An 18729-nucleotide genomic window follows, 5' to 3' on the forward strand; every position below is an offset into this window, starting at 1 on the left:
CTTCATTTGCATCTTTCTGGGCGCCGCCATTTTTAAATGTCCGCTAGTGCGGACTCCATGCCGTGCAGCTACACGCGGCACGGACTAGGTAGTTCGGACTAGGCTTCCTATTCCAAACTACCGTTACTCCTCGTTTCACGTTACTCCTCGTTTCACGTTCTTTTCACGTTTCACGAGAAGTAACAGTAGTTCGGAATAGGAAGCCTAGTCCGAACTACCTAGTCCGTGCAGTGTGTAGCTGCGCGGCATGGAGTCCGCACTAGCGGACATTTAAAAATGGCGGTGCCCGGCTTTATGCAAATGAAGCCCAGGAAATTCAAATCCCGGGCTTCATTTGCAACTCCGGTTGCCTACATTACCACCCTAGTTCGAACTAGGGTGGTAGTGGAGACATACCCATAAACAGGCAGGCAGGCAGATGCACAAACTCTCTAGGGGTACATCTACACTAGCTCGTGAGGAGTAACAGCTAATCTGAACTAACCTGAACTAAGGACTTAGTTTGGATTAACTTTAAAGTGCCGCGTGTAGCCACGGGCAGTTAGTTCGAACTAAGGGGGATTTAAAAATGGCGGCCGGACGGGAACATGCAAATAAATCCCGGATATTTAAATCCTGGGCTTCATTTGCAACTCTGGTTGCCTGATTTGCCTACCTAGCTTGAATTAATGAGCTAGTGTAGACAAACCCTAGAATATATTGATAGATTTATGCACATCTAGGCACTTCCATGTTATGTTCACTGACACACAAGATTAAAAGGCTGTTTTGTGGTCTGGATGGACTACAGTCAGGAAGCATTAGAAACCTAGGGAAAAGCTGTAAGATTTCACCCTCCTTCCAAAGTGGCTCAGTTAGCCTGGGGATGCTTTCAGATTTCTGGGTGTTTATCCAAACAATCTCAAGCATTTTGAAGGTCCTCTCTCATTCAGTCAGTCAGCCAGTCTTTCAGTCAGTGCTTACATTTGCCCTACAATCTCTGTTAGTAAAAGGGCATGATCCTGAAGCTCTAGTCATTCAGAATTCAGTGTAAAAATCAATAGTGTGGGGGGGGGGGGCGTGGAGGGAGGGTTAAGACACTTGGACTATGACTTCTTTACAGAGCTTACCATGGTTCAGCTGCACCAATGTAGATGCACCATGCTAAATTCTCTAGTGTAGCTGCTCTAAGCAGACATGAGAGAGCTCTCTCATTGACTTAATTAATCCATTCTCAGTGAGCTTTGTGGGTGGAAAAAGCCACAGAGCAGTAACAGCTGTAGGACAGTACAGCTAGTCCGGAGGAGCTGCTTGCAGCATATTCTGTTCCTCCAGTGCCTCTCCAGTACACCCTACCAGCTATAAATATCGTATTGGTAAAGCGTTCCTGTCTGTACCGCCCTACTTGCATCATTGGGCTGACAACATTAGTGAGGCAGGTGTAACTTATGTTGCTCAGCAGGGTGGCTTACTCGGACCCGAACAACATAAATTATAAGGACGTAAGGGGTAATGTGATAGCCTTGGTGACATTTTTATGCTGTGCTGTATTTCCTAGGCACCAATGACATTGGTTAAAGTTGAAGATACAAACTTAACTGAATGTCCTGATTTCTGGGTTTAAGCCAAACAACATCACTGAAACATAAGGGGAAGCAAGCGAGAGGCTTTCATGTGAATAATTTAAAGGTGAAAGAGATAACTAAGCTGGGTTCAGTACTGGATATTTGAATTTTTTAAAGCCACATAGCTTTCCATATTTGCTGGAACTTGTCAGGTTAGAGAAGTCTTTATTTTCATTATCATGTTAATTATTTAATATTGCTGCTCTAGCAAGTTGGGCATTCAGTTTATAACTCACTGGCAAAGGGCTGTGAATGAATTCTGAGTTTCAGCGACTCAGCAGCACTGACGAAAAGACTTCAGGGTCAAAGCAATCAACTACTGTAGTCATAAAGACATTACACTAAAATAGCACTGCAGTATCTAAATGAGGTACAAGAAAAATTCAACTGTTCATTGGAGAGTGCAGAAGTAATGACAATGTATTTTTGATGGACACTAGAATGCAATTTTCTGATGATGTCAGGACTACTCTGTTCTCTGTTACTTCGTGGTGATGTCAAACTCAGAGATAATCAAGAATAATATGAACTAGAGTCCTAATTATAATTTTTGATAGGTGATGCTCAGAAGGCTGGGAGTTCATTCCAGATAAGTGCCCAGCAAACATTTGGATGTTTATCCAAATCTTACTCACTTATTTGAACACCCTGAACACTGCAAATCTGAGTTTAGAAATTACTGATAAAACATGAGTTTCTCATGAAATATCTGATGTACTTTGCTCTGTTTATGTTTGAAACATAGCAAAGGAAATGGGTCTTTTCAAAGTAGGGATGTCAACGTGCAGTTGACTATACAATTAACCAAAAAGCCTAGGCTTATCGGTTAATCTTGTCGACAACACACAATCTCCCCCCTTGCTGCCTCTGTATCAGAGGCAGTAAGGTGGGAGAGGAGTGGAAGCCAGTGCCTGTGAGGAGTAAGCTTAAAAGCTAGCTCCCCATGAGCACCAGATCTGCCTGGCACCCATCCCTTCACCCCCGTGCTGCTGCCTCTGACAGAGAGGCAGCAGCATGGAAGGAGAGGGGAGGTAGGCTGAAGCAAATACATGCAGGGAGCTGGCTTTCAAGCCAGCTCTCCATGTGTATCAGCTCCATGGACCTTTTTGCCCCACCTTGCTGCCTCCTATTGAGGCAAGAGCCAGTGCTGGGGGGAGCTGGCTTAAAAGCTGATTCCCTCCAGCACTGGTTCTACAGTGCTGCCTGCCTCCCCGCTTCCCCCCCCCCCCCCACACACACACTGCTGCCTCTATCACAAACAGTGGTACTGGGGGAGGGCAGGGAAAGCTGCCTTTCTGCATGGGGTCTGTGCTCCCCCCACACAGAGCCCATAGGGCAGGCTCTGCTTTGGGGCAACAGCCCCTGTCGACAGAGAGTCCAAGCTTTTGTGGGTAAAACCTACTTCATCAGATGAATTGGAGAGGAAGTTACAGAAGCAGGGGCATATATAAGGAAGACATTGCTTGTGTTAATGAAACTAATCAAAGCTTATGCCCTAATAAATCTATTAGTCTCTAAGGTCGGTGCCACAAGACTCCTCATTGCTTTTGCAGATGCAAACTAACATGGCTACCCCCAAAACTTTCCGGCTATGTAGAGTTCTCCATGGCTGGAGAAGGCTGCAGCTAAAACAACATCCAACCTGGGACAAGTTATTCTGCATAAGTAGTCAAAGCATATTCTAAGGCACGATTCAAGATTAAATGACCATTAATGGTTCCTTAAAAACTGTTAATTACTTATGCTAAACAATTTCTGCCACATTGTGTTTAGCTTCAACAGAAGTTGCCCCAATACAAGATTTTATCTCACCCACCTTATCTTTCTAATGTCTTGGGACCAACTTAGCTTTGCCACTGCAAACAATGAAGTTTCATGAAATTTTATTAAAAAAATGTGTCCACTTTGTAGAAATCATTTCATTTTGAAATATTTCATGACACATGAAGCTTCTGGTTTATGAAATGTCTGTGAAAGAAATGACAAAACTTTGATGCAAAATGTTACGTATTTTCTTTGTTTTCACATAGCTCTAATCCCTATAATAAGTAACAAGAAAGTCCCTATTTAAAAAAAAATCCCCATCATTTCATGTGTTCAGTTCAAAATAAAAACACAAATAGCCATTTGGACTGCACCCAGTGTACATTTTGCTGTTTAATGAAGGAGTGAAATATTATAACTGTTGGCTTGTTCATATTTTCAATTTATACAGGCATGCTGATCAGACACTGCAAACTTGCTTATGCTGACATTAAAAGCCTTAGAGAATTCCAGGTTACCACATGTCTGACGCATTATCATATCATGTGATGCCAAGTGTCAGAAGTCTGACATAAAAAAGGCTTCTGTTGACATACACACTTGTTCTAAAAGCACATGCTCATCATTTGGGTAATCTCAGATACCACAGGGAGGTATGAAGTATAAGAACCTAAACAGAATGCAAATTTCAAATGTTGAACATTCAGTTCGAGTAACCTTAGATTTTTACAGAGGTGGGTGTTGTTGTGTAAGAATTCTATAAAAAGGAGGGTACTTCTTGATTATCAGGAGCCAAATTATGAAATCCTTTCCCAATATATATCCATTCCTTATCCAGACATCAGTGGGAATTTGCCTAAACACAGACTAAGAACTTAGCATGTGGATGCACAAAGCCATAGAGATTTCTGCACATCGCTGTAACAATTAAATAAAATTAAGCCAATGATTCAGGAAGGCATCAGAATCTGTCCACATCAACAGTGTGTAAGGAGCTGAATGCTATGCATTGCTTTTCAGGTTAGGCAATATGGCCAACTTTGTTATTTTGCAGAACTTTGTGTAAATCAATAGTATTATATAGGTTTAAAACAAGTAATGATAGTTAACAATAATGGCTGTTTGCATTGTGTCACATGTTCAGTACAAATTAAAAACATCACACGTGATAACTTTGGAATTGGGCCCCCAATTGCATTTTTACTGTATCTGTTGATTTTAAGTAATAATACTTCACGTCTATATTTGTTAGAGTCCAAGTCCAATGCCCGTTACTGTCAGTGAAACTGGAGCACATCATCAGGCTCCTGCCCCAAGATCCTCCCCAACTATCTGAATGCCTTCAAGCCAATCCCTCTTTGAACCGCATCCAGAGCACATCTGTACATGCTCATGCTTTTTACCATCCTCTAGCTTACCCTTGTGCATGGAGAAAAGTAGTGGGTGCTTAGCTCACACCTCTAGTCAGCTCCCCCTCTCTGCCCCAGTGCCTCTTGTCCAACAGCAGCCCCACGGATCAACACCTCCCCCTCCCTCCCAGTGCCTTTCACCAGCCATGCTCAGTTTATATTTTATCTGTCCTAGATGGGTTCCTTGACATTGAAACTGACTGCATTAACAAAGCCATTCCATGCTGATGTCATTGTCCTGGGTGACAAAGCCTCAGGTAATAAAATCCAGTTTGTCAGACAATGTTCTGGCCTATAATTGTTACAGAGTTTTAGACTGTGAGAAATTAGTCCATCAGCTGTTCCACAGTGTGTAGAAGGTGCTGAGAGGGAGGGAGAGCAGCAGAGATGTGGTACGCTCAGGGGAGAGGGTAGAACTGGGCAGGAAAAGGCAGGGTGAAGGTAGCTGGGAGGAAGCGGTACGGTGGGGGTGGGGCCTGAGGTAGAGCTGGGGGTTGACCATCCCCAGATCCTAGTGTCTTAGAACACACTAGAACTGGTAGGGACCTCGAGAGGCCATCGAGTCGTGTCTTTGTGTCCCACCCCACCACCAAGTGATGGAACTTACTGTTATCTATGGAAGGCCAGGAGACCCCATAGGCTAGTCTGTACTCCTCCCCGATTCCACAGTCACAGGGGATATTAGTTGGCAGGTCCTCCATGGAGCCCATGAGTGCGTACCTGGCTTGGTTCACGGAATCCCCTTGTAGCAGAGGGAAACCATGGTGAATGTCTATGTAGAGTGTGTCAGGCTGCAGCCACTCTTTCTAACTCCTTCAGCACTGTACTGAGGAGCTGGATGTACTTTTCCTCCCACGTGTTCATCTTTCCAAGCCCCATCTGTGTCCCCACAAAGTTGTGATGAGACCTCCTGGCAAACCTCCTCCTGGCGCTGGCTAAGATGGCTACCCATCACACCAGGAGGAGGAAGCTGTCTGGGGATGCTCTGCAACTATATCCAGTCCCTCCTCAAATCATGTCTCCAGGCAGAGTTCCTTTGGGCAGGGTCCACTGATTCCTTCGCTGCCTTTGAGGAGCAGTGGGTGCTGTTGAGTGTTCTCTACTTGGTGTTCCCTTCTTGTTCCGGGATTTTTAACCTTTGATCTCATTCCCATTCCTGCTTTATCATTTGTTGCCTCAATAATTTATTTTTGGCCTGGACTTAGTGGTTCTTCTCCTTGGCGTGAGGAGGTGGGTGTTTAGTTCTAGGTGACCCTAAGCCCACTAGTCCCAATATCTGCAACCGGTACAGTCAGTGGGATTTTCACTGAATGGGCAGGGTATCCAAAGGCAATGTGAATATGTATGTGTGGGGGGCAGAGTGAGGGGATCCACTGGGAGTGGAAGGGGCAGGACTGGATCCTGTTCATATACTGGCTGCTGAGATGCTACTCTATGGAGCCAGTGCAGTGAACCAGCAGCTTAAGGAGAGAGCCTGGCTGTGACAGTGGCAAGCTGCCTTTCCATCCAGGCCTGCCTTCCATGAGCAGGGGCTGAGCCAGCTAAATCCTCCCCCTGCCCGCTCCCAGCATCCCCATCCCCAGAAGCCACGTCCAGGCAGAGAGAGGGGCAGCTCCCATCTCCGCCCACATAGATGACTCATGGTAACACTTGGGAGGTGCCAAAACTTTTCAATTGCTGCATGGAGTTTCCCTACATGCCCATCATGCCCCTCTGGGTGGCCCTGAACCCCACCCCATAGGCTTCAGTCACCCCTGCCTGCCCAGCTAAGCTCTCAGCAACCAGGAGTGGCCAGCTTCAGCTGCATGAGAAGTGGCACTGTCCACTACCACCCTGGGCCAGGGAGAGTGACTGAAGATGCAGTGGGAGCAGCTGGCATATGGGAGAAGGACAGAGCCCCTCCCCTGCAGATAACGTGAGACAGGGAGGAGGTGAGTAGAGGGAGGAGGCTAATCACTAATGAGGGATTGAATTACCAGGCCAAGGACTCAGACCCAAGATTGCCCTGCCACCTCCCCCATCCACTTCAGAGTAAGGAGGAGTCTGTTAATGGGACCAGAATGGATGACTGTAAAGGCATCACATGGGTAAAGACAGTTTCTCATGCAGCTTTCCTTTGGCTTTTTATAGGTTAAAACAGGCCCCTTGAAGGATTTCACTCAATCAGCTGTCTGGCGGCACAGATTCCTGGTAAGAAAGCAGCGCCATTTTGCTCTACACTAGCTCTAGTTTGCATATGATTTGAAGGTTTAATTCCATGCAGAGCACGTTACAGAAATCTAACCTCAAGGTGACAATAGAAGACAGATAATCATGAAGAGGTCCTTATTCAAGAGAAAAGGACACAACCTTCTTGCCAGTCACAGCTAACAAAGAGCTTGTCAAGCAAAGGTCACAAAAGCAGCCTCTGAATTTCAGACATTTTGTTACTTGATAGAGGACTACACTCTTATGGTTTTATTGTGGTTGATCTTCTGAATGTGGATTTGAATTATTGGGAATGTTTTTCATTATTATGCTTTAATACATTTAAGGATACTTAGGTGTATTAGAGTAAATTAATGTATTTCAGGTTTCTCTTTATTCATCATAATAACACACAAAGAGGAACAAGTCCATTTTTTCCCCAAGTGCAGGTCACCTTTCATGTGTATTGTGGCTCATTTGAATATTTATAAGACATATGTGTTTTCATATTGTCATTCCATTGATAACATATTTAGAATGATAATCCTTAGAAATTAGAAATATTCTATAAATAGATATTTTGAAATCCAAGCCTCTTTGCTTATTTTTAAATCTAGGATGGAGGGAAGTGTAACCTTCTTTAGGAAATAATATGAAAGGCTCAAAAGGCAGTACATTGTTGACAGTTTTTTTGTGGTTTATAATTTGAAAACAGCTAAATGGGTGTTTAATATTTTTAATGCTTTGGCTTGTGGACATATGTGCCATATTTCAAATAGCACCACATTTGTGAGGCCAGGTTATAAACTGCCTGGCAGGCCTGTCTTCCAAGCATAGCTGTAGTTATATTTGATCCCCATCTTGTATTTATTGTCTCCTTCAACTTGCATCTGTAAAGAGTGATCAGGTTGCCTTTCACTCTGTATTTTCACTTGTAGAGTAGCAAGGGGGAATGCAGGTTAGGGGAAACCACTGCTTTTATGTGGAAGTGATGGACTAATTTCTCACAGTCTAAACTCTGTAGCAATTATAGGCCAGAACACTGTGTACTTCTTTCTGACTGACAAACTGGATTTTATTACCTGGGGCTTTGTCACCCAGGACAATGATATCAGCATGGAATGGCTTTGTTAATACAGTCAGTTTCAATGTCAAGGAACCCATCTAGGACAGATAAAAGATAATCTGAGATGGCAAGTAGCCAGGAAAGTAAAGATGCAGAAGTTCAACGTTTTGTCAAACTTTTTAAAGAGACAGGTAACCTTACAGTCTTTCAACTGTGGGACTTTAAGTTTGTTTAATCACAATTAGAATAAAAATCCCTTATTATTCTAATTGAGCTTGTGTGACAATAGTAATCTTTTTTTAAACTGTGAAAAAACAACTACAATTTCTTGGTGATTTCGTATCTTCTTTTAGTACAAAGCACCACTCCAATGTTAAATATTTGAAAGAATAGCCTCTAAAGTTTTCTTTGCACTATTTGTTGTTTAAAACTTTCTATAAGATGTTCTGCTAGTAAATAATTTGCACTGGATTGAATATGCATGTCTGTGCTCCTCTCTTTAACAATTTATACATAAAATGATGGGCCCGATTCTCTTTCCCTGAATCCTGTGCAGCTAGCTACACCAAAGCAAAGTGGCTGTATTTTGAGGATGTAACTGGGATTTTAATCATGCTTGATTGACTTGTGCTGTCCTTTTGCATATGGAGGAGCTCTGTGTTAATAAGCAATACATACTATTCACGGGTGGTGGTGGGGGGGGAGGATTAACTACATGTCTGATGTAATATAAATGTATGCTATTTTCTAGATGCCACATCCATGGGTACATCAGATGAAACTGTCCAAATGGTCAGATACAGTTTGTATTGAGTGTGCTGTATGAATATATCTCAAATATACTTCCAATTCACAAAAGCAATGGAAAATTTACCACCTACACAGACATTATTAATGTGCACAGTGCACCTTGTTGCTCATCTCTGGGTTACAGTAGTAATATAAAATCCCATCAAGTTATTATTATACAATCTTTCTTGCAAAAATGATACTTTACTGTGGTAATCATTTTCCTCCAGGAGACTCCACTAGAAGCTTTCATCTCCATTATTTGTGATTTATGAAGCAGGTTTTGCACACGCCGGAAAGCTTTCCCATGGCCTGCTATAACACAATTAATAGAAGTTGTAATAAGCAAGGATGGGTGAATTGAACCTCACTAATTATGAACTTACTCAAACAATGTACATTTCAAAGATGACATGAACTACAGTACTGTTGGGTTCCTGCTTTGCCAGGAAAAAGAATGGTGGTTGGGAAGAGGAAGGAGAACAATAGGGTGAAAATGAAGCAGAAGAAGGGGACAGTGTAAACTAAAAACAATTAGGAGTCTGAAAAAAGTAACAGAAATCTGGAGAATGAAACATTATGATTCCCCATAAAAATACACTTTAAACAGGGTACTGTACTTATTTTGGCACAGGTTTGACTTTAACTAGAAAAACACACTGATGTTGTTTCAATAATCCCTCTGGAACATAATGGTCTTAAAGTAGTGTGAAATGTCTTGCCAAACCCAAACTGCACTTAAAAGTTTAAAGCACAGCCTCGGGCAGTGCTGTGAACGGAAAGTGTGGCCATGGCACAAGTGCCGGGAGAGAGCTGTCTCAGCACACTATGTAAACCTGCTCTGTGAGGGGAGTAGCTAACAGTGCTAATCCTTTACAGAGCTTTAACTTGCTGGGTTTGAGGGTGGGGGTGTTTTTTCACACCTCTGAGCCAGAATGGCACAGTGCTGCAAAGTGCCAGTGTAGATTTAGCCTTAGACTTTGATCCTGTCATGAAATCCACATGAACAGGCTCATGTACAAATACATAGCACCATTGAAAACATTAGGATTCTGCACTGTTACAGAGATCTGCCCAAGTGGTTCTCACAGAAAAGTCAGGGCATAATCTGGAGAATAAAAATCAATTTTACGAGAGTCATTAACCTAAAACACCTAACGATAAGGTCTGTTGTTAGCATGATGGTCTGTAGTCATGAAACTTTTGTAAAAAAGTACAGTTGAATGGAATGCAATAAAAGTTCTGCTGTACATAGTGTTCTGCATTTCTTGTTCTGTTCTGCCACTGGGCAATATTGCCCTTCCTCATTACCGCCTACAAAGAAATGTGTGTGACGAGAGAGAAGTTTCTGAGCAGTAACAGCTTATAACAAACACCAACTTTATTAAAAAGGAAGTATCACTTAAAGTAACCCACTCATTTTAGAAATTCTCAGAGGGGTAGCCATGTTAATCTTTAATTTTAAAAAAAATGAGTAGTCCTGTGGCACCTTGTGATGTATCTAGACTACAGGATTTTGTCGACAAAAGCTGGCATTTGTTGACAGAACTATACCTGCATCTACACTACCACTGCATTCTGTTGACAGTAAGTCAACAGAACACAGCAGTTTTGTCGACACTTTTGCACTATGTATATTGTTTACTTTGCACCAGGTGAATAGGAATGGTTGTGACATAGTATTTTAAATAGAACACAAAGATGTGTGTGTGTGCGTATAAGCATTATATATTTACGTAATTATATGTTATTTAGCTATATAATGCATATATGTCTTTCTTTGAATAAGACCTGTATGCACATATGCACAATTCATTTATTTGTTAGAAATATGTGTATACTAAGAGAGTATTAATTTAATAATTACAGCTCATTAAAGGGTTAGAAATTGTGCCAAAGCAGTCTTTATCTCAATGAACATACTCATCCTTTTCCACTGAAAAGATAAGCTCTTTTCTGGGTCATAAGTTGTATCTCGTTTCCAAGAACATCGCCTCCTGCATATGACATGATTATGGCTTAGCATCCAAATTCAACATTTTAGAGAGAGAGAGAGGGAGACAGAGAGAGAGTGCAAGAAGGAAGGAAATTTACCAGTAAATGAAGTAGTTACTGTATAAACATTTTTAGCATTTTGATAATCTCGTTTGTTGCGTGCCAAGGCACATTGCTGAATAGGTGTCAAAAGTCCACTCAGATTCAATCTAAAAATAACCACAAGTACATTCTGTGCCAGCTTTTTGTTGATTTAAGCAGTTCAGTGTTTCAAAACCTGAGCTGAATTTTCATTACCTGTAGTTGGTAAAGATAGTAGACTGTCAGTGGAGAAGGCCAGAACTCCAATTTCCTGACCTGCATTGTTTTCATTGCAGGCAGGGTGGAAGGTGCAGCTGCCTGGCTTGTATGCTTAGAAGATGAAGAATGGATTAATAAATATACAGACAATTCAAGGAAAGATAGAGCATTGAAATTAGATATGAGGTGCATAATTAGGTGTGGTGCTTGCCAAAGTATTACCCATTCGGTCTTTCCTATCTTTCAGTGGGAGCAACTAAAAGAAATCCTGAGTCCAGTTTCCTGCAGATCTGCAATGCCCTCATGCTGTCCTGGAGGAATAAAGGGGCCATAGAGTCAGAAGGAAGCTCTCAGAGGACACCCCTTCAGGTCTAGAGCTACAGAGAACAGTATTAGGTCAATCGATCCTTGAATGCCCTCTGGCAGAAGAAGTGTAGTGTGTATTATGGCAGGTAGGGAGTGAGGGATTCTCTGACACTCATTGCTCTCTGCTATTTATTTGCACCATGAGCCCCTTACTCCATTCATCTGAAGAAGTGGGTTGTGCCCATGACAGCTCATGATACCATCTACAAGTCTTGTTAGTCTCTAAGGTGCTGCAGGACAATTCATTATTTTTTAAGTTGTTTTTAAAGTTACAGACCAGCAGGGCTACCCCTCTGAGACTTTCAGTACACATATCCATAAAGCACCTCAGTTCTTGTGGGTTAGCAGAAACTAAATAACTTTTTCAATATAACGCCATGGTCATATCATGTAGTGACCCAATTGACTCAAAATGAGCTTATTACGGCTAAGTACACCATAGATTCATCCAAATATTATCTTCCTTACGTGTATTTATTTCTAAATGGACAAAAGTGGCAAGAATACTCAGAATCTAATGAAAGTCTCTTGATCTCTATTTTGTAGCACCTCTGTACCCAGAATATGTTTCTGAATTGTGTTTTATGTAAAGGCAAAGAAACCAGAAAATTCCCATTGTACTAGATAATTTCTATCTAGCTGAAGTTTTTGTTGTAAAACATGAATATTTCCATAAGGACTATTTCAATGTTATATACCGTAAAATGCCATATTCTATTAACAGATCAGAACATTGTGCTTTAAGGATATCAGTGAGGCAAACTTATTCTCCTCTCTTCCATCATTACAGAGCTTTACCGTTACCAGAATGTACCCAACTCCCATGCACTTAAACATCATGAAGGCCAAGTTTTGGAACATCATGAGAGGGCCAAACGAGAATCAAGAAAAAATTCCCTTCCAGGAAGCTTTGAAGTGATGCTGGCTTACTTTTTTCAGCACAAATATGTCCTTTAGAATAGTTTTTCAATTAAGCCTTTTCTGACAGGGCATGATCCAAAGCCCACAGAAATTAGTAGAAAGACTCTAATTGACATCAATGAGGTTTGGATCAGACCTTTTCAGAATACTTGGAAAGTGACACCAGGACCTAGTCAATGTGAAGTCAGCTGGGAATACACACTCATCCACCTGGAAGATAATCTCTTAATTTATAGTGTGTTAGATATAGAATGAATTTCAAAATAAAGATGGAAAATGTCCATATCCTTAATTTGTTTGCTACTCCCATTTGTTGCATCTTGTCTTAAATTAGATTGGGTAGCAACTTGTTTCATTCTAAGTTTGCAGGGCATCTTGTACATTGGTGCCTTCAGTCTTGATTCAGTCTGAGACAGTGCCTGCAGTCATTTTGCCCATTATTATGCTAAAAACAAAAGGTCATTTTAAATTATTTTATGGAGACAGATGGAGATCTCTGTTAAATTGTGTTCATTATAGTGGTCATACAGCCCAATGTTGGTCATGTCATTAAGGCACTGGATTCGAAGTCAGGACTTCTGTGTTCTATCCATAGATCAGGGACAAACTTCTTGTCTGGCCTTCAGCAAATCTCTGGGTGCCTCAATTCCCCATACAGAGAAATTGAATTATGATAATATTTATTTCCTCCTACCCTTTGCCTACTTTGTCTGTTTAGACTGTAAGCTCTTCAGGGCAGCAACTGTCTCTGTTTTATAAACAGCATCTTGCACAATGAGGGTCCAATTTCATCTGGATTCTTTAGATGTTACTGTAGAACAGCTCTGACAGGCATTGTAGGACTGAGAAAGGAAGACACACTGAGGGTACATCTACACAGCAACATTATTTCAAAATAACTTAGTCCATGTCTACACAGCAGGCAGTTATTTCGAAATAGTATTGAAATACTGTCAAGCTGGAGGACTTCTTACTCCGGCTCCTGTAACCCTCATTGTATGAGGAGTAAGGGAAGTTGGAGGAAGAGTGCTCTATTTTGAAATAAGTGCTGTGTCAACGTTCCCCATTTCAAAATGAGCTATTTTGAAATAAGCTACGCAATTGACATAGCTCAATTTGCATAGCTTATTTCGAGGTAAGCCCAGCTCTGTAGGATAGGGGGTGTCTACACAGCAATTCTGTTTCTTCAAAATAATTTTGAAATAACAGACGGCTTATTAAAAAAACTGTAAACCTCATTCCATGAGGAATAATGCTTATTCCAAAATAACTATTTCAGAATACCAGAAGTATGGACAATCTACTGCTGATATTTCGAGATAGTTCCTCCCTAGGGCCATTCAAAGTAATTACTCCCCAGTGCCTTCTGGGGCTCTAATTCGAGGTAGCTAGTCCACATTAAGGAAGCTTTCCTCGGATTAATTTTGAGGCTTCCCTGTAGCATAGATGTGCTATTTTGAAATAAGTTATTTCAGAGTATTCCTTCCAGAATAGCTTATTTCGAAATAAGCATGCCATGTAGACACACCCTAAGTAAGAGAAAAAAGGAGTGTGTATACACAGTTTGGATTGGTGAAAGAGGGCACTTTTTACAGTAACCAAGACAGAGAGCTACATTAAAGTTTTTGTTTTCCACCTTCCCTGAGGAGTTCTGAGTCTAAAATGTGTAAAGTTATTATACCAACTAGAAAAAATGCAAATAATTACACAGTGAACCAAATATAAATCATAGTCATTCCATCTGATATTTTGAAAGTCAAATCTCTCAATAGGGAGTTGGGATGTTGGATTCTGACTTGTATGTGTGCAGTTTTCTTTAAAAACTGTACACTTGAAGAAGAAACATTAAAATATTGATGACTGAATCATCATGGGATTTCAATGTGTATCTATGTTTCAGGGGGCTAGGAAAAGTAGAAGAGTTCTTATGTTTTACTCGGGCCTTGACTGGAAGAGTTTACAAAAAGGTTAGCAAGGAAGAGGATTTATTTATATTAAAAATGTATCTAAATAAGCAACAGCAAAGCAAAAATGCCACCTGGAGATTGTTAGTTCATGTGGCCCCCTAGTATAGCAGGACATTAACTACATTTTTTTTAACATTCTGGACATGTCTACACTAGGAAATTATTTCAAAATAACTTATTTTGAAATAAGAATTCCTGAAATAACTATTTCAAAATAAGCTTGTTCTCCAAGGAAAGCAGGAGTTATTACTCTGAAATAACCAGCCCCTTATTTCTAAATAACAGGCATGGTAGTGTGGATGCTCTGCTTATTATTTCAAAATAAGGGGAGTTATTTTTGTAAAAAACCTTCCCTATTGTAGACCATGGCTCCTAATTTGAGGTCACAATGTTCTCTTCCCCTCCTTTCCCCTCCACGTCTGTCTCTCATAAACACTGCTTTGTTCTGCCAAATCTGCATTGGCCTTCCTTTCTTGGAAAGCTCTGTTCCTCTGCTATGATGTTTGCTCCTTTCTTTATTCAGAGAATTGAGAAGCAAGTAATTAGTGAAAAGGAAGACAGATCTTGTCAGCTGACATTAACTTCAGAATGTTCAACAGTCTCCTGATCAGGACAGAAACCATCATGTACTGTTTACTGGGGGGGGAGGGGAGCCCAACAGGATGACTTTCAAGTTCCCTTCTCCACCCTCTCTCTAAATAACACTAATACTTGTAAGAGTATATAAAATCTGTCTCATTATCAGACTCTCCTTTTCCATTACCTTCAGAATGCTTGTTTACAATTCTGGATAAAAGGGAAAAGGGCTTTAGGGGGTTCAGAGACTACTCAAAGAAATGTAACTATCCCTGAAAGGGATAACAACTTCCTAAGGGGATCACAGACTCAAACTTTGAAACAGAAGGTTAATTATTCCTTCCAATATTTCTATCATAATTAAATATGATAATTCTGGATATTCTTGATATCCACGCACATGCCCAACCTCTTTTGAAACTTGCTAAGTTCTTGGCCTCAGTGACTTCCTATAGCAATGAGTTCCACAAATAAGGTACATTGTATGAAAAAAAATCCTTTTATCACTCCTGCATGGGTGCAGTAGGCACTTCCTTTTGCAGCCAGTAAGCTTCATTGGCAGGTGCTGGATGTGGGATGAGTGCCAGGGATAGGTCACCTCACATACTCTGCCCCCATCCACTCTGGATAAGAACAAGAGTCCAGGTGAGCATTCCTCCCAGAAGGCAAATTAAGCTTGTAATTGCAAATGTTTGCATGTGTGCACCTTCGGGGGGTCTGTGATCAGTAGATGTTCTTTTGCTGATTCAGACTATACTGACAAGGTCTTGGCATAGGCAGCAAAAAGCCAAATAAGAGAACTAAAGAAAGAGCCCACAATCAGTTACATAACACAACTCAAACCAATCTTGTCTGTAAAAGCCTCTCCTAAGATATCAGCTGTCTACAGGCAAAGTTCAGCAGATAATATTTCATACAGCCTGCAGAAAGAATTCTCCCCACCCCCTGATTGCTTATCAGCTAGTTCTCCAAGTGAACCTTACTGCTAGTGAAAGGTGCCAAATCAACAGCTGTGGGGACTGAAGTCCTTTCTCCGCTAAACAGGTACATAGTATGAGCCAGTTCACTTCTTCATGACACAGCTTAGTCCACAGGGAGCATTTCCAGCAGGAGGGAGTTCACTCTCTCTCGAGCTGACAGCTCTATGCCCTCATTGCCATAATATCTGAATGACTCACAATCATTAGTGGAATTTATCTTTACAGCAGTCCTCTGGGACAGGGAAGTGATACCTTCATTTTATAGACAAGTGATTGAGGCACAGAATCAGGCCCAACGAAGGCTGGGGGTACAAAAAGGGCAACTGCCCTGGGGCCCAGCAATGCAAAATGACTTGGAACTCATGGCCACTGCTACTGCAGCAAGGGCCAGAGCCCAGTCTCTCTAAATCACTTCTGGACCACCACACTCAGTGTGTTCCTGGCAGCACGGAGGGCTGATCACTGGGGGAGGCACAGGCGGCACTGAGAGCTACCTAGCTCCTTCCAGGGGTGCAGAACAAGCCCCCCCCCCCCCCCCGCCAGCCTAGGGAGGTTGTCAGCCCTACTGTGCAGGACAGATGAAATTACTTGCTCAGCACCACAGAAGAAGTCTGAGCCAGAAAGTGAACGCTAGTCATCCAAGTCCCTGTCTGATGCCTTTCCCACTAGACCATTCTTCTTCTATTGCCCTGTTTGCTGGACCTGGCAATTAATGCAAAGTATGAGTGTGTTCTGGCACTGACATTTTTTTTAATGGGGACATCTGTTAGCTAGCAAAGGGTTGAGGCCACTCTTTCAGTGGTTATAACTCAGAGGCTACTGAGGTCTTTGCCTTACGCCTGATCAAGGCTGCACTGATTCAGATTGCTGAAAGGCTCTTTATCCCTTTGACCACACAGCCCCTCAGACACTGCTCTTCTAATTCTTCCCAGATGGGTTTGCTCTGCCAGCCATACTACAGTAGAGCCCCATTTCAGCAGTAACATGTCGCCTATACCGGTGTGGAGGGAAAAGCCCCAAATACTCAGTTTATTTCAATGACCGGCCAATCCTCAGAGCTGAGCAGCTTTCACAGTGAAGATGCCGGTGACCACCTGTAAGCCCCCTTTTGCCCACACATACTGAGATGCACACACTGTCTGCAATTCAGCTGTAGCCAGGGATCTGATCTAGCTGGGATTGCTCACAGCCACCCTCTTTGCGTTGGCCTTTAGTCACAGGGCAAAGGAGCCAGAAACAGTAACTAGGGGAAGTGCAACAGCAGATTGTGCTGATCTGTGGGTGTGTGTCAAATATCTATGAGTTGGAGCAGCACTTTGACAATCAAAGATCAGCCGGAGGATTCCATATATATTTCATGGGTGTCACATACTCAGAGGTCTCAGGCCGGTATGGGGTTATCTTCACACATATCCTTTTTTTAATGGTACTTCATGTGTATGTATCTTGTGCCTCCCTCAGGAAATACTGCCAGATGCCAAATTCCCAGCTTTACAGGTTGCCAGGATTTACATTATCTGCTTCTCTTGATGGCAGATGTAATCAATGAGGATGACTCAGCCAACCTTCTTCCTTATGTGACCATGATGTGCCACACCATGCTGCTGGTTGTGCATTTGGTGCTTGAGTGTTTTTGGATGGCCCAGTTGCCTGAAACTTACAGTTTGCTCAGTCTGAGTGCAGTCCAGCTCTACTATTTCCCCTTTTGGATCCTGGAGATTGATGTGGCACTAAATATGCATTGTTCTTCTATCCATCTCTCTCATGCACTCACCAACCCACACTCTTCACCTCTTCTTAATTTATGGTTTTTAGCTATACTGGTGAGGAAATGGGGAAAGAAGGAAAATAGACTCTTTTCTCTTCATAAACAGCTGCCAGAATCACTCCACATTGCCCAGGAATGTGTTGGAGGTGGGCCGTACTAAAGTGCCAGCCAAATCTCTATGTCTTCAAGGGGATGTGGTCTCTGGGACGGTATGTGCTGGTTAGTGAATATGTTTCCATCTGTTTGAGCCCTAGACTGATGATGGTCTGAGCCTTCTCAAAGAAATAGCAAAGTATCTCCCAGCTTTATGCTTTGGTTTTCCCCTGTAGATCCCTTTTCAGCAGAAGACACACTGCACTGCCACACTAAAGCCTATCTGGCCCAAACAGAATTTTACCTTAATGACTGATTACTATAAAATACAGTCACGTAGGATTTAGCAGCACTATGGGTAAATTGGTAAAATAAGGTTACATAAATCAATGCCTAAATTTGGCAGCAGTATTCAGGTTTTTCTCTGATGTCTACAGTCTGCAACTTTGAAATGTATTAGTAACCAAAGGCTCTTGTGGGATCAGTCCCAACTAAATTTCTGTGTTCAATTTGAAGCTTTTCGCAACCCTGCCTGTCCCAAGATGCTCTCGTTTGTTACCACTAACTGTGCATCAGAGCCAGCTTTCAGTACGAGAGGATGCCTGTGTGCTGCTTTTGTGGCTTCACCACATTACATATAAGCCAGGCATAGCATGGACTTGATCTATTGCTCACGCCAGGATGAGTGAAAGAGGAAATTACTTTCTGCCAGGCACCCTACCCCTCTGCCAGATGGAACCAGATGGAGGAAAATTATAACCCAATTCTTCCTCCTTCCCATTTCTGGGAACTCAGGATCTCGTACGTGCTTCAGGCCCTAAAGATACTAAAGAAATCTGCCTGGTTGTCTAGAATTAACGCAGCATTGTGTACTGAAGCTGACAGTCTGCTTTTATGATGTGCTTATATTCTAGTTTAACTGTATGTTGGAATCTCCTCCAGCC

General features: G+C 42.0%; 1 long non-coding RNA gene across 10 annotated transcripts in view; it reads left to right on the forward strand.

The window, feature by feature from the left end:
* Positions 1-14801, forward strand: part of LOC149524683 (uncharacterized) — a 43081-nt gene extending 28280 nt beyond the window's left edge. For 3 of the 10 annotated variants that reach the window (XR_016349177.1, XR_016349178.1, XR_016349174.1), the window contains 4 exons: positions 4953-5034; positions 6908-6967; positions 8782-11566; positions 12271-14801. This is a non-coding gene — a long non-coding RNA (uncharacterized LOC149524683). Of the gene's footprint in view, positions 1-4952; positions 5035-6907; positions 6968-8781; positions 11567-12270 lie in introns of those variants that run through there. The other 7 variants (XR_016349180.1, XR_016349181.1, XR_016349176.1 and 4 more) reach the window with 6 other exon arrangements.
* Positions 14802-18729: the final 3928 nt, after the last annotated feature.

This window comes from Pelodiscus sinensis, chromosome 3 (genome assembly GCF_052426305.1).
Source record: "Pelodiscus sinensis isolate ZL-2025 chromosome 3, ASM5242630v1, whole genome shotgun sequence".
Lineage (NCBI taxonomy): Eukaryota > Metazoa > Chordata > Testudines > Trionychidae > Pelodiscus > Pelodiscus sinensis.